This window comes from Oncorhynchus keta, chromosome 23, assembly GCF_023373465.1.
Source record: "Oncorhynchus keta strain PuntledgeMale-10-30-2019 chromosome 23, Oket_V2, whole genome shotgun sequence".
In the NCBI taxonomy this organism is placed as follows: domain Eukaryota; kingdom Metazoa; phylum Chordata; class Actinopteri; order Salmoniformes; family Salmonidae; genus Oncorhynchus; species Oncorhynchus keta.
In genome coordinates this window covers 33,519,888-33,524,887 of record NC_068443.1, presented here as the reverse complement: position 1 = coordinate 33,524,887, position 5,000 = coordinate 33,519,888, and the positions used below count along the sequence as shown (strand labels likewise).

At 44.0% G+C, this 5,000-nt stretch overlaps 1 protein-coding gene across 2 annotated transcripts in view; it reads left to right on the top strand.

The window, feature by feature from the left end:
• Positions 1–5,000, top strand: part of LOC118402555 (glypican-5-like) — a 210,978-nt gene that overhangs the window by 162,453 nt on the left and 43,525 nt on the right. The window lies entirely within an intron of this gene.

The following is a 5,000-nucleotide window of genomic DNA, read 5'->3' as shown; positions in this document are numbered from 1 at the left end:
AATACCATTTCATATTTCAGTATCAAATTTTATTATATAGCCCTTCGTACATCAGCTGATATCTCAAAGTGCTGTACAGAAACACAGCCTAAAATCCCAAACAGCAAGCAATGCAGGTGTTGAAGCACGTTGGCAAGGAAAAACTACCTAGAAAGGCCAAAACCTAGGAAGAAACCTAGAGAGGAACCAGGCTATGAGGGGTGGCCAGTCCTCTTCTGGCTGTGCCGGGTGGAGATTATAACAGAACATGGCCAAGATGTTCAAATGTTCATAAATGACCAGCATGGTCAAATAATAGGTCTGGGATAGGTAGCACGTCCGGTGAACAGGTTAGGATTCCATAGACGCAGGCAGAACAGTTGAAACTGGTGCAGCAGCACGGCCAGGTGGACTGAGGACAGCAAGGAGTCATCATGCCAGGTAGTCCTGAGGCTATATTTAACAAGAGTAATAGTATATTAAATTTACGCAAATCATGCTTCAATGCTTTTAAAACAATATATATTTATTCCTTTCCAAATAAACTTTATATTTCCATGGAAATACATGGGCAGCCATGAGAAAGTCACATCAATATGACAACAAAAACGAAATATGTTAGTTCTCTCTCTCTCTCTCTCTCTCTCTCTCTCTCTCTCTCTCTCTCTCTCTCTCTCTCTCTCTCTCTCTCTGTCTCTCTGTCTCTCTGTCTCTCTCTCTCTCTCTCTCTCTCTCTCTCTCTCTCTCTCTCTCTCTCTCTCTCTGTCTCTCTCTCTCAGCCACCATGGCTGAAGACACACTCCACCAGTGAGCCCCTATACCCAGGGTCAATGCCAAGACCCTGATGGCCACTCGGGACAGTGAAGGAAGGGCCTTCATGTTCATTGCCCAGAACAAGAGGGCATTTTGTCCTTCGCATATGTCAAGGTAGTGACTTAGCTGGAGAGGTCCCAACAGCTTTCTTCTGCCTCTTACAGTATGCTGCAAACAGCCCTTCTTCTTGTCCAAGTCTATGGTCCTCTCACTCTTCCTCATCAACAAGAGGCACAGCTTGCTCAGTCCCTGCAGCATCTTGCAGAATCAGTTCTGACAAAACATGTGAAAGCAGAAACAAAAAGGCTGGTATTAGAGTATTGGTGATGCAGTGGGTTAAACTGAACAAGTGTAATTGTTGCAGTCAATTGGATTCAATTATGAGGAAAAAGTTACATTAAACTCAATAATATTGACCTTTCACTCTTTGTGCCACCTCCTCCTTGTACCAGCACATGTTGCTCCACCCACATCAGAGAAAATGCTGGATCCAAGGCAGCTGCTTTGAGGTAGACTGGATCTGAAAAGGGGGCAGTGATTCCATCTTGTGTCCAGGCCATTTTCACATTGATGAAGATTCCAAGAAATCGTTTGTTCAGGGATGCCTGGAGACTTGTGACCAGGCCGCTCAGGAAATGGACGTGAGGCTTCCGCTGCTCCAGGTGGTGATTCAGGGACAGGACAGAGGGAACAACAGAACTGATTGTGACTATCTTCTCCCCCTGTGTCATACCTGTTGCTTCTCCAAATGGCTTCAGAATGTCCACCAACTCCTTCAACTTATTCCACTCCCGTACTGTGAACAACTCCTTGTGCCCAGACTTTTCCAGAATATGACAGAGCTTTAGATGGTCACATTGGATAACTGCCTACACTTGTCTCAGTGTTGAGTTCCATCTTGTGTTGACAGCAGCAGGGATGCCTCTTTCCCCAAATTCAGCCTCAAACACCTCTTTGAGTGTTGTGCTTGTATGCAGCAGTGAGCTTGATTTTTGATAACTTTGAAATAGAAGGAGTCATCACTTTTGTTTCTTTCAAGCCATAACCCACTACCAGATGGAGAGTGTGGGCAAAACACTGCAAGCACCGTTTTTTTTTTGCAATAGCAGCATCCTGGTCTTCCAGGGTTAGGTCATTCCAGAGCTCTGGGTCATCAAGGTGATCTTCACCATGTACTTCATCTTCTTGTTCAACGGGGAAGCACACCGTGAATGCTTTTCTCATGTTGGCAGCATTGTCACTAATGATATTGTACAATTCATCTTTGATGCTGTACTCACCACATAAGGCCTCAAATTGCTCACCGATTCTTTCGGCCGTGTGTGGGCCTTTGAAGCGGTCTCAGGCCAAGAGATTGGACTTGAGGTGTATCCTCTCTCCATCTTTCTCCGTACAGTGCACAGTGACACCAAGGAAACCCCTCATCTTTCGGTCGGACCAAATGTTCACTGCGACATGGCCTGTGTTGCTCAACTGAGTTTTCAGTTTTCAACGTCTCTCTGTAGCGAGGTTCTCTACTTTTGATGTCAATGTTCTACGACACACTGGGCTGTACTTACTGTCAACCAATGACGGAAAGGGACGAAAACTCTTGTTTTCCACAATAGACAGAGGCAAGTTGCAGTCGATAACCAGGTCGGACAGTATTGCATTGTTGATAGCTTTCTGCTGTGGATGATTCATGCTGTACTGCCCTACACGGGTCTCCATGAACTGTGAGATTGGAGACTGTTGTGGTTCACTTGTGACACTTTTGTTAATCTGTTATTGTTCAAATCTGTAAGCATATATAATTGAGCGGGGCAGTAGCACAATCTTGCCTGGTCTCAATCTTGGGTGCAATGATCACGTTCCCGCGCTGGCCGACTGTGTTGGCGGCTCATTGATTTAACATTATGTTAGCCTACATGCTATACTAGCAAATGTATATATAGCTGTCGGCTATATTAGCCACGACTTACTGTTCTTTGTGCAGCTTCAAATGTCGGACAAAGTTGGAAGTTATTGCGCCTCCTTTCTGTAATTTTCTTCCCGCATGTTTTGCAAGTTTGCAATCCGTTTTTTTGTTGTTGACTACAGCGTCGTCTATATATCCGGAAATAATCATCTTTCCAAGGGCTCCATCTGAATTCACCCGCCGACGTTCCTCTGCATAGCCACGCACAACTTTGTCTCCGCTGGCTCAATATGATTGGCTGCTGTCCGATTCAACCTGTAATCCGGTAAATGAAGAGTTGATGCGCAGCACACTTTTTTTAATAGCATCATTTTTTATCATTTGGGCTTGGGGAGGGTAATCGAGTCATAAGGCTCAAGTCCAAGTCAGGTCACGAGTCATTGGTGTCAAAGTCGAGTTGCAAGTCATCATATTTGTGACTCGAGTCCAAGTCACGTGACTCGAGTCCACACCTCTGCAAAAAGGGTACAAACATTGTTGGGCACAGACAACAGCACAAAACGTAAGAAGGTAGAGACAACGATACATCACGCAAAGCAGCCACAACTGTCAGTACGAGCGTCCGTGATTGAGTCTTTGAATGAAGAGATTGAGATAAAACTGTCCAGTTTGAGTGTTTGTTGCAGCTCGTTCTAGTCGCTAGCTGCAGCGAACTGAGAAGAGGAGTGACCCAGGGATGTGTGTGCTTTGGGGACCTTTAACAGACTGTGACTGGCAGAACGGGTGTTGTAAGTGGAGGTTGAGGGCTGCAGTAGATATCGCGGATAGGGAGGAGTGAGGTCTAAGAGGCTTTGATAAATAAGCATACTCTAGCACACATACAAACCCCTACATTGTTCACGTTACTTTCTACTCCAAAGTCTATTTTTTAAGTTGTGACGTTGTGTCGGGAGATCCTTATCTCAGACATGTTCTGATGAAACAAAAAAGACCTTGAACAGTACAGAAATAACATTCCTGGAATGGCCAGCGGGGCATCCAATTAGACCACCCCATGCTGAGAGGGAAGAAGGGAAGATCCAATCAAAATGCAGATTGGATGGGCAGTCTCTCTAATCATCGTGGCTAGTCTTTCATGTTGCAACTCAGTACAGGAGAGGCTTCTTTTGCAGCGGTGTGATGTAGTTATAGCTGGTCAAGGTGAAAGAAGATGGAGTTCACTTGAACTCTGTGAAGCATTTATTTGGGCTGCAATCTGAGGCTGGTAACTCTAATGAACTTATCCTCTGCAGCAGAGGCAACTCTGTGTCTTCCTTTCCTGTGGCGGTCCTCATAGTCGTCATAGTTTTTGCGACTGCACTCAAAATTCTTGACATTTTCCCAGATTGACTGACCTTCATCTCTTAAAGTAATGATGGACTGTCGTTTCTCTTTGCTTATTTGAGCTGTTCTTGCCATAATATGGACTTGGTCTTTTACCAACTAGGGCTATCTTCTGTATACCCCCTCAAAATGTGTTTAGTTAAGGCACACCTGTTAGTTGAAGTTTATTGCAGGTGACTACCTCATGAAGCTGGTTGAGGGAATGCCAAGAGTGTGCAATGCTGGCATGAGGGCAAAGGGTGGCTACTTTGAAGAATCTCAAATATAACATATATTTTGATTTGTTTAACACTTTTTTTTGGTTACTACATGATTCCATGTGTTATTTCATGTCTTCACTATTATTGTAAAATGTAGAAAATTGTCCAAACGAAGGTAAAAGCATTTGAATGAGTAGGTGGGTCCAGACTTTTGACTGGTACTGTATGTATAATTATTTAACTACAGGTACCGTAGATGTGAGCGAAAATAGATGTAAGTAGCAGTAGAGGTATTGTTGTCCGTTAGTTTACTCCAGTCAGGGTGGGGATGGTATGTTAGGGGGAAAGTATAGAGAAGAGAAAAAAAGGGGATTGGAAATGATGCAAACAATTAAATTGATTTAACCTACAGTCTATCTGCAATATTTAAGCTGATCTCCCAACCAAAAAAAGCCATTAAAAGATTTCTAAGAGAATTCTAATAAATTCTAAAAAAGTTTTACAGAGCTTGGCTTCACTAACAGAAAGTCCCTAATTATCTCAGCCTGTTCTTCATTATCCTCCATTTAGAGAACATTCAGTCTTCCTTTCTATTATTACCAGCCCCCATCCCCCAGTACGTCAATCGTTCCTCGTCACCTCGCGGGCACTTGTCGTGATTGATGTGTCAGCGAGGCTACAGGGAAATGAACCATAGGGCCACACATACGCACACACACACACACACA